At 35.0% G+C, this 12,051-nt stretch overlaps 2 protein-coding genes across 6 annotated transcripts in view; one reads left to right on the plus strand and one right to left on the minus strand.

Moving 5' to 3' along the window:
* LOC139777841 (uncharacterized) overlaps positions 1-12,051 on the plus strand; it is a 94,626-nt gene that overhangs the window by 41,740 nt on the left and 40,835 nt on the right. The gene's annotated exons all lie outside the window — the stretch shown is intronic.
* LOC139777848 (uncharacterized) overlaps positions 1-12,051 on the minus strand; it is a 42,309-nt gene that overhangs the window by 26,849 nt on the left and 3,409 nt on the right. Inside the window, exons 1-2 of one of the 4 annotated variants that reach the window (XM_071715491.1) lie at positions 1,407-1,674; positions 586-717 (exon numbers count right to left, since the gene is read on the minus strand). The exons of the other annotated variants lie outside the window; for them this stretch is intronic. The gene's annotated coding sequence lies outside the window, so the exon portion shown is untranslated. Of the gene's footprint in view, positions 1-585; positions 718-1,406; positions 1,675-12,051 lie in introns of those variants that run through there. 4 annotated transcript variants of the gene reach the window in all.

The raw sequence follows: 12,051 nt of genomic DNA on the forward strand, positions 1-12,051 counted from the left end.
TAGTTATAGACAACTATAGACAGTTATTATTAACCCTCAATTAGCACACCTCGGTTGGGCCACCTCAAAAACCACACTAGTGCGATTTGGGATTTCGACAACTTTTAACTGTCGTATCTCAGTCATTTTTAATAAAAAAAAGAAACAGTTATATAGTTTTTTATGTAAAATTTCCCTGGCAATCGAGTAGTGTACTTTATTTTAGGAAAAAGAAATGATTTTTATATGAAAAATTGAAATATATAAAGGAAGGTTTTTAAAAAAGTGACTTTTTCATCAAAAAAGTGGTGCGAATTAGCACATGTGTGCTAATTGAGGGTTAAGTTTAATTATTAAGAAAAACGTCAAGTAAATCAATTAATATGCATGAAGTACGTACTTACATGTAAAATTGACCTTATATTGAATGGAATTACGAGGTTAAAAATATTAATTTTGAATTAATATTGCATATTAGATAACAACTAAAAATAGCAAAAAAATGGAAAAGTCGCAATGCAAAAGAAAATAACGTAACGGCAAAAGGGTAGCAGAGAAGTCAAAGTCGGACGAGGGCCACCGTACTATGCTTTTAATTTAAAATACCGTGAAGAACGTTCGCCAATTGATTTTATGCAAATACTGCGGTCGGTCGGTCGGCTGGTCGGCTATACGTGCCCAGCTCAAATAATACTTTCATGGGTAGTCGGTCGGAGTCGGCTTCATGAACGTTAGCCACTGAAATAAAAAAAAATAGAAGTGGTGTAATCGTGCACGCGTTATTTACGGAAGATTATGTATCAATTTAGCGTTATTGAATTGGAAATAATGCAAATATATGTCGCGCTAATTGTGAAAGCGTTTGTATAGTGAAAAAGAAAATAGTGTATTTAAATATAATTTTGAATAAGACTATTTAATGTAAAATACTTGTAGCTAAAAATATTGTAGATAAAAATATTTGTAGCATCTATGCGTTGGCGCTAAGAAGCTTTCTAGAATTAACAAATATCATTACTATTAAAGTTGCAAGAAATATATTGGAGCTTTTTAGAAAATTATAGTGAATATTGCAAAAATTCTAAAATGGATGAAGAATGAAATAAGGAATAAGACTTTATCCAATTACGTCGAACATTATTTTGCACAGTTAGATATATCTCTGCGATATTTCCGCTCCGAATTGGACAATCTAGCGACGTAATATGATTCTACGCTTTCGTCGTTGTTCATATTACGTTAATAATTTCATATGCGACACTGTTGCAGACCGAATGTCCCCGATGAGAGAAAGACAAACGTTTGTCTGTCAGCTAGTATATCGTTACGGACACGTAGACCGAATGACTGAGCGGAATTAGCGAAGAGCGAAGGATACCGTATACGAAATAGTACATTAACGCTGTACAGTGTAATATCAGATATACCTTGCTTGTTCTGTCTCGCTCCTCCCCCTTCTGCCATTTCGCCATTCCTCTTCTCGCTCATTGACAGTACATTTGACTCTCTCCTCGTGTCCTATCCGAATACCACCATGTCCTTCTACTCTCTGCCATTATTAATGATATCATTCTGATGGAGGGCAACCAGCCCCATCCCCCTTAACTCATGTTACACAGCGAATAGGTACACGCGAACACACGCAATGCATTGCAATGCATTGTTGACCGGTATAATAGAGGGACGTGTATAATAGAGAAGTAGCAGTATTTTTCATAGCCCAGAAGAGGGGATGTATTTTTATGACTTTGCAATGTACTGGATGACCCCGAATTAAGCTCTAATTTTCACACTTTTAAACTCGAAAATTTTCACACGATTTTTTCCTCTTTTATTACGCTGTGCAATATGGTGTGAATACGGAGTATTGTATCATCCGAGAAAAAGCATTCTCGAAAAATAGGCACTCAAGGATTGGCTGGGAATAGATCGTATTTTGCAATTGGAAGTAAAACTTAACAATTTTATATGTTAGAAAAATAAATAATATTTTTATCTTATTTTTTTAAATCACAGAATATGAGGTAAAATAACTTTCAGCATTTTATTTCACATCGTGAGATTAAATTGTAGTTATTATTAAGATTTCTCTCATACCGAGTACGGAAATATATATATATATATATGCATGTATATACTTATTTTCAAACTCAAAGCTTGGAACATATTTTGTAGAAATAAACACTTTTTTGTGCATTGTGGTCACAACATACAGATGTAATTAAAACATTTTACTAACCTTGCTCCAAATTGCACATCTCTGCGGCGAGAAACTATTAATATTAACTCCGTGATGTGTAAACCTGATAGCCGTTGAAACGTTTCATTCATTCGTAATACAAAACTTCGAAACGAGATTTCAACGCGCGATTGCGTTTTACATTTTCAGTGGGACACGCGGCTAACAAATAACCACGGTGATGCACGTGACACTTGGACACGTTTTGCACATGTTGATTCGCACGTAAATACAACAAAGTTTGACGAAATTACGTCAATTCAAAGGATTTATATCAAATAATGTGCATTAAATTTCCGAACTGCATTTTTTAATTTTTAAATAGATATCACGTATATGCATTTAATTCTGTATTAAATACCTGTTTGGAAAATAGCGATGTGAAATTAATAATTACGGAATCAATTCCGGATCTGCGGAACGATCTGCGTTAACGCAAGCAAGATATAAAGGACGGGTGAAACAATCGAAAAATTTCGTTAATAATGGAGATTTATGTGTTTGATCGAGCACGGGAAAGTTTAATGCCATGGGGTTAAATTAATTCGTCGCAGCGACGCGACGTATGCCTGTTAAAGGATTATTAAACTTTTCGGGCTTTTCGACTGTTCGATCACGAGGTAATACGTGCGATGAATCTCAATCGGGTTTTAACGTGATAAGAATTTTCCAGCGAGGTATCACTTCGAAGCTTTTCAGCTCCGTCACCTTCGCCAAAAAATCAATATCTTTAAAGAATACGAGATTTAAACATGTCACGATAACAATCAATTGTTGATCGTTCAAATGATCACATATGTGATGATGTATTAAAAATTAATTTATTAGAAACGTTTTAGTCTTCTTTATGACTTGAATATTCATTTTAAATTAATATTTTATTAATATTATTATTTATTAATATTATTATTAATACTAATATAATAATTTTTATTATTGATAAGAAATAGCAAGAGTTTTGTTCGATTGTAATGAGTTAAACATTCAATCGAAGTGTTTTATTTTTCAACATTCTTGGTAACAACTGCAAATTATTTCAATTCTTCGTAAAAAGACAGTTGCGTGTGCGCCTATTGTTGCACATCCTATACAAAAATTAGCACTGATAACATCGAATACCTTCATAAAACTATGTCACAAGCGTTATCGTCGATCGCATCGCGATCGTTTCACGCATTCTGGCTATTCCGAGAAGCTGTTTAATCCGTTCATACTAGATCGCTTGTTTACTGCAGCCATTTGCCACCGTGCTTGAACGGCAACGTGTGAGCATAGTTTCTAGTCAATCTTGCTGACTTTTCTCAGAAAAGCTGAACAGCGCTCTCTTGTAATCCGCCGCGTGCATCATTCTGTCATGTGCAAAACAAAATGATTCATATGTGGTTCATGTACGCGCGAATCACGCCCGACTTGTTTCCATCGTGTCGTGTGCTGAAATGGATTGCGTGGATAGAGTTAACATATGACATACGTCAAATGTAATTTTTTCGCATTATACGCTACAAATATTAAAAAGAATAAGAAGTAGCATATAAAAATGTATTTATTTCTTATTAATTAAATAAAATTTGCGACCAAATAATCAATTATCCTCTAACTTTTAAACGCGCATTGTTATTCAGGACATGAGAGAAAAAGTTAATCCTTAATTGTATGATATTCAAGCTAATTAGCTTGGTTTGTAGTAGGTTAGCGTTAAATGAGATATTTGTCATAAATTGTAAATTGATATTATAAGTTGCGATTTATATAATTAATTACTTTGTAATATTTGTCGAAAATGCACGAGTGTCATTTAGAGCTCAAAGGATTAACAACAAAACAATATTAATTATTCAGTTGTAATTATACACAAGCGAGGCTTTGATTTGCTAATCTATGTTCCGGACAGTAGTTGCAGTAGACACGCATAGACAGTAGTTGCAACAGTAATACGTAGACAGTAGTTACAGCAGTAATGTACAGACAGTGTGGTTACAGTGGGTAACATTCAGGTAGTAGTTACAAGCGGACGTGGTTGACAGAACTATAACAATCACTTTTTTTTTAATATCTACAACTTGTCTGATGATACATGGAATTAGTGAAAAGTAACCACCACTTGGCTGATTCAGAACTTCGTCGAAACGTTGATATTTCATGAACGCGACTATTTAAGTAGGAAATTCCACACATTTCAGACATAATATCAAAATATAATCTCAGTTCTCGCAAAGCAAGTTTCAAAGTCATTTTTCCAATCCTTGGCAAGTGTCAGTTCTGTAACACGATCCGATCCAATCTCCATCTAATGTAACTTGTCAAGACGTTGCAGCCGAAAAGGAGCTGCCTTTCGCGACTAAATCGACCTGAAAGAGAATCTCACCAGGCCTTCTTTACTTAAACAAGACTGCGAAATATTCCACGATTTGTCGTCATCACCTTCTCGGGAGACACGTCTTCGATAAGTGACGAGGCTAATATTATTGAATATCGATTTACGTTGTGCAACGGCAGCGCCTCGTCGTCGTTATCCTATCGGGATTGGCAGTTAGATATCTAAACGGCGATCGATCCGCGCGAAAGTGTGTGGGAGCCGATATCTCGGCTCGGTTGGCCGGATCGATAACACGGAGGAAGTGCAATTAGCATACACGTGATTTCTACGATTGTGCAGCGGCACGGCTGCTACTAAAGCTGTCATTTCCTGGGCACGTACCAAACAGTGTCTGGCGTTAACGGCCAGACGGCGATATCTTCCCGGAAACAATAGCGCGTCTTATTAAATTTGCCACATTTCGCTCGAACATATATAGTAGTGGTCCTGGATTATATTGTAATAATATAGTAATGCACCCCTAAACTCGCTAAAACGTCTCTTATTGTAACAGTCATATTTCTAAATAAAACTGGTAGTAGTGTAGTGTATAATAAAAATGAAAACAATAACCGACATGAAAAATTAATTTTAAAAATTTAATTTATTGATAAAATATTAATAAAATATAATTTTAACATGACGATAATTATGACTTTTATAGTAGGGCTATAATATACATACAAAAATAAAAAAAGGTAACATTTACAATTTATATTAAATTTAACAGATAAATATTGTACATATAAAAATAATCGAAAATATGATCGGAGGCACGCATCAAATTGAGCAATAATTTTTAATGTATAAACGTATAAAACGTTATAAGAACATTATAACGATCCTTTGACATATGCAGTACCAACATTTGAACAATTGATCGCTTCAGAGGCTCATTCAAGATCACGATCATTCAATGACATTCACTTTCGCAGGCGAATCTGTTTTCACATGCTGCCCATGACAATGATATCCTCAGCAAACACGACCGGCTTATCTACTGCAGCAGTTATTACAGTCTCGATAGGCAGGCAGCGCAGCGTCGTCGCCGTCGACAGGAAGCCGCGATGATATTCATTGAGCCAAATGAAAAATTACTTCACGTATTATACGCGAGCGAGCTGGCGAACAAACGCGCGAGTTTGTTTGACTAATTGCATGCGTGATTGAAACGCGCGCGTATCAATCAAAGTCAACTGTGTGTGTTGAGCTCGAATGTCGAACCGCCATGAGACGCGGTAAATGGATATTACAGCCAGAATCTCTTAATTAATTTTCTTCCCCGCTACACTTTTTGACCTCATACAAATTGCAACGATCGATTATACTTTGGCCATATGGAGGGGAAATTGTTTAATAAAGCACCCGAAATTCAATGCAACGTCGACAAAATATCCAAAATAACGTGGGAATTTACACTGAATTCTCGTATCAATTATATCTCTTTTTGTTTAATTTTAATTATTATTTATTTATGATAATTATTCTTTTATGATATAATTTAGTTAATAACAGTTGTTTGAAATTACGTGAGTTTGTTTGTATTTTCGGAAATCTTATTTTTATGAAATCTTAAATTCATTTTGATCTCAAGACTTTAATATTTTACATATATTATAGTATATGTATATATTTTATTTTATTATATATCATATATCTATATACTCTGTTTAAAAATTCCCATATATTTTGAGATATCGTTAATTTGATTATTATATTTACTTATTATTAAGAAAACAAGACCTACAATGCAAACGTTAAATTCTTTGCTGGTCGTTTTATAATGAGCTGATTATCTCCCCTATGCTATACGATTATTTTGCTCGTATTGCTACAGCAGAACGCGGCTTTAGCAAATGACCCCGAAATTCGTCGCTGTATCCAGGCAAATTTCCTGGGCGCTGCGTAATCGTGGATAATTAACCAACCACCATCGCCGTTCGCTTCGAGGCGCCCTACCCTGGTCATACGATTCACCCCGTCACAAATCGAAATTTGTACACGGTGGGTTACCATGCGTGACCAACGTTTTCGGGAATATAGATGCAAATTCGGCAAATTCGAATAATCAAGTCCTGAACGTAAAGCCATATCCCAATCTGATCAGCTTTTTAAGAGTATATGATTTTCCCGTTTACTCGACAGCGTTCTGTAACTGCCTTCGTGATCTCGAATAATTCCGCTGTGATCAATAGTGTATTGTATAACATTAAAAGAATATAGTTTTTTGTCAAGATTTTTAAATCCAATTTAATCATTTGTGATCCTAAATTTCAAGACAACATTTTGTCATTTAAATAGATAGAGATAGATTTTGGAGAGCTTTTAAATGCATTTTTTCTCTTTTACGTGTCGGCATGCTTGTTTGACGATACAAAACGTATATATTTTTAACGAGCTGTTAAATATTGATGACTCGTCAATTGGATATTCGTTAACGAGAATTTGCGAAAAATTGGCAAAATTGGCTTTAAACTTGCTTTACGCACGAATCAATATTGTGTCGAAATTACTTCTCGACATATCGTATTGTATTTATAGCATTCGGGAAATAGCGTATCTTCGTTATAAACGTCACCCGCATCACACGATCGATACGTGAGCATGGACTGCTGTCGTTCGCGCGTTAGCGGGATGTTTTCCACATTCGTTCTGCGAAGGATATACGGTAACATTAAGATACGCATTCCCGTAACGGACGGAGCTATTCTCGGAGACTTGGCATTTCATTGAACACACTAGACTATACGTGCGTTTTACAAACAAGGCGAGACAGATTAGATTATGGGCGGCGAGTCATTACGGGCTTCGGCACCTCCCTTATCACGGCTTGCGGCCGAGCAACTCACGCGCTCTTATCACTGTATGCGCGAGTATTGTAAGGAGGGTCTCTTGTACTCCATGGATACACACACGTTCCGTATGATGTGTTCGCCGGATAAGGCGTGAAATATGCTTTCTCCGGGGCAAGTACGGTTTCCCTCGAAGAATCATTTTCGCCTCGGCAATAAAGACCGGCGATAACGAAAATTGCAATTACACGTAAACGCAATTTCGTTCAATAAAGCCTAAAATATATAACAATTTTCTCTAAAATATATAACTTGTATAACTTGTACACACATTTGTGTCATACATTTAATTCAATCAGGGAATGAAAAATATGCACTTTTCTGAGCAGGTTATTTTATCATAAAGAGAAAAGTTAAATGGCTTTAATGTTTTATAAATCTCGCCTTTGTTAATAAAAGAATCTTTTAGCAAAAGTATTTGACAAGTTTTTACTCGAGGATATCAAGATATATAGAGCTTAAGGAAAAGATTTTGGACAGTGCGCGCTTCGGGAATTATCGGTAAGCTAAAGAAGAGTCCACGCCAAATTTCATGCTTGTAGAATAATGATTTCCACAGATGCTGACCATTTCCGGCACCCTCGACCGCTCTAACGAGCCGTTAAACTTTAGCAATGATCACATCCAAAAACCGTGGATATTATTACCTGAGAATAAAAACAAAAGAGATTTCTATGATTTACGTTACCTGACGAACATTCTCTCGGTTATTTCTTCGAGATTTCCTTAGATTTTATGGAAATTTGTGGATGAATAATACGATGAATTCATTGCTCTTATAAAGTCAATTAATTATAGCTTGCTATAATTATATCAAATATTATTTTGAGTTTTCTAGTAAAAAGTATTAAGATTATTTTTAATTTTTCACCTCATTTTTCGTTATTTTATTTTATTTTTTTTTATGTATAACTCTCTTGTTATTTGCTATATAATTTTTGTAATAATTTGTGCACTTTCAGGATTCAAGTTTTTCCTCATAAAATTATATTATATCATATATCATATACATGTAATATAAAATATTATTAAATAATGTGCAGTTAATAGTAAAAACATTTATGCGTTGTTACTAATGTGTCATGTAGGAGGTATATGTAGTGTACACAGTCCCGTAACGTTGAAAGATTGACGACCATTGTGTGACCTGCAGATGCATTTGGTCAAATATATTTCGCATACGAACTGCGATGTGCAAAACATACGTATAGCATAAATAGTAACGACAAAATGATTTCCCCTCTGGATTGTGATTCACTGAATTTGAGTGAATTTTAATGAATTACAAGAAATGCATTTGCATTTTGAAGATTTGTACATATTGTACATAAAATTCGTTGTAACTCGATTATATAATAACAATGAAAAAGCAGTTCGCGTCGGTCAGCATTGTCACTGCTTCATGTTTACCGAAAATTCATATTCGCCGAAAAGCCCGAAGGTAAATTTGCTCAGAGAGAGCGCGATTTATAGTGTCGATGAAAATACGCAGCATCGATTAAATATACGGGAGAAAATGCAGTTTACTCATAAAACGCATTTATTTCGTAATTTTCGTAAACGATAATTTGCGTTTACTTGTTTAACGCGCGCAGCACGTGCAACTAACTATCGATCGCGCGTTATATGATGCGTTTCTCGTTATGTACATATAACAAGAGAGAAAATATCAGATATTATCTACACTAATTTTTTTTTTATAAAAGCGCAATGTATAAAAATGAATAACAATGAAAAAGCAGTTCGCGTCGGTCAGCATTGTCACTGCTTCAATGTTTACCGAAAATTCATATTCGCCGAAAAACCCGAGAGTAAATTTGCTCAGAGAGAGCGCGATTTATAATGTCGATGAAAATACGCAGCATCGATTAAATATACGGGAGAAAATGCAGTTTACGCATAAAACGCATTTATTTCGTAATTTTCGTAAACGATAATTTGCGTTTACTTGTTTAACGCGCGCAGCACGTGCAACTAACTATCGATCGCGCGTTATATGATGCGTTTCTCGTTATGTACATATAACAAGAGAGAAAATATCAGATATTATCTACACTAATTTTTTTTTTATAAAAGCGCAATGTATAAAAATGAATAACAATGAAAAAGCAGTTCGCGTCGGTCAGCATTGTCACTGCTTCAATGTTTACCGAAAATTCATATTCGCCGAAAAACCCGAGAGTAAATTTGCTCAGAGAGAGCGCGATTTATAATGTCGATGAAAATACGCAGCATCGATTAAATATACGGGAGAAAATGCAGTTTACGCATAAAACGCATTTATTTCGTAATTTTCGTAAACGATAATTTGCGTTTACTTGTTTAACGCGCGCAACACGTGCAACTAACTATCGATCGCGCGTTATATGATGCGTTTCTCGTTATGTACATATAACAAGAGAGAAAATATCAGATATTATCTACACTAATTTTTTTTTTATAAAAGCGCAATGTATAAAAATGAAAAATACAATGTTTCGAAAATTCGCGATAGCTCAAATCCTATGCTATAAAAGATGACATAAGCTTAAAATCCCGCTTAAAATCTATATCTATATCGCAAAAATGTATGAAAATTGCCAAGAGTCTTTATATTTCTCATGCGATACTTCGAGATGATAACAAAGTAACGTAAACCTTCTTATCCATTAAAGTGTAACATTTTGCTGTTAAAGCGCATGTTAGTTTTGCGATTTTCTATTCGCACGATATCATATCTCTTGAAGGTTTTCATGCGCACATATCGACAGTTGCAGTAAATAACGTGAATAGGATCTGCTTATGCTATCGAGGAAATTGAAAATTTTGAATATCATTGCTCAGCAGTATGCACATGTGTTTTCGTGTCTTGCTTCGTTCGCGCTTTAGCTTCAAATTACACTTGGCGCACGTGAATCCTATTACGCGAATATATTGGCACGTGTTTTTTTTTTATTTTTAAGCCTCGACTCTTTCATTAATTTATTTATATTATAAATATTTATATCATTTTTTTACGTAACACATATAAGAATCTCTACTTTATTTTGTTGAGTAAATTTAAAAAATGTAATTTATTTGGTTTTTATCAAGCGCAAAATATTAGGAAAAAATATTGCATTTTTTGTATTAGTTAAATTTTGCTTTCTTTCGAGTAATGAGACATGGTTTTTTTATGCAGCGCGAGCTAGATACCACTGTAGCGTTATATTGACGTAATGTTTTATTCCATAACATCCCTTTGACAATTTTTTTCCTGAAAAATGCACACATACACATACATTGAATCTAACAATCCCGCCAGCTAGATGTAAAAGATATAGAGAGAGTTCATGCTTCTATAACAAATATGCATGTTTTACTATTATAAAACATGCGCACTTTTTTCGAGATTTAAATCCATTCAAATAACAATTCGCAAAAATACTTTTTACACAATTCTCATGTAACACTACTTACATTATTTAACAAGTGTCTAGCATATTAAATCAACAAAGAGATATTTTCATCCGATCAATAATACAAATATAATTTTCTTTCTATTATCGTCTAAGCGATTTGTGAACGTGAAACCGTCTCCGGTTATAGAAAGGGCGATGTTTCTCGAACACAGCCCAGATATTTAGCATTTATATACGTGACGTAACCGCGTTACCAGGCTATACGGTGCACTCCCTGATCGATAAGCGTACATCCCCGGAAGAGGAGGAAGAGGAGGAGGAGGAGGAGGATGGGTCCAAGGCGCGCGAGAGATTTTTGTCGCAATCCGCGACAGTTTGATAGCCGCTCGCTCACGCTCGCGCCCATAGATAGATACGACATAGAGAAGGGGGGACACCTCGTTCTATAGCGCGTCCCCTGCCTGGGGATTTATTGTCGATTTCGCAGAGCGCGTCATGCAATCGGCTCGTCGAGAAAATTTCGACCGATCGGACGAACACGCCGGGCTGTTGATAAGCCGTGCGATGCGCCGTTAATCTGCATGCGCGCTCGTGGTTCAACGCGTGCGTACCGTTCGCTCGAATCTACTTCTCCGAGACTCGCTCGAAGGCAACATAACGATGCAGTGAGGTCGAGTAGCACTTACCTTCCTTCGTAATTTCGAGAAAACGGAAAAAAAGACTTGATCTCTTTAACATTTTTAATATCTCTGTACTTGAGAAGGATAAGCATGTGTATAAAGTTTAAAAATCCATTTCTTCCGGGAAAACATCCAAAAAAATCATGAATGTGGAAATAAATAATACGTTATATATTTAGGATTAAATAAATGAATATAAATGTTAAATCAAAAACAATGAAACTTGTTTGCACTATTTTTAGCGTAAATCTTCAAGATTAGATATTTTTAAATAGGTTTTTTTTTTTCATAAAAAGTATATATTTATTATTTATGACTGCAGCAATTATTTATTGCTGCGTTATTAAATATATTGCTTCAAGTAATCATATTTGGAAACTTTGAAATTACATCTTTAATAATAAAATGTACGCGAGCGAAATTACTACGGATATTGTGGTAACGTGAGAAACTCTTTAACGAATTTTGCCCTAATTATCATGGTAATTAAACTTAATTTCGTAACTTTATTTGCTTTAATTTTGCAACCTAAAAAACGTGCTTCTAATTGCTCTAATCACTTATT

The sequence above is a fragment of the Temnothorax nylanderi genome, unplaced genomic scaffold, assembly GCF_030848795.1.
Source record: "Temnothorax nylanderi isolate EJ_2023f unplaced genomic scaffold, tnyl_v1.0 TNYL_tig0166_pilon, whole genome shotgun sequence".
NCBI classification, from domain to species: Eukaryota; Metazoa; Arthropoda; class Insecta; order Hymenoptera; family Formicidae; genus Temnothorax; species Temnothorax nylanderi.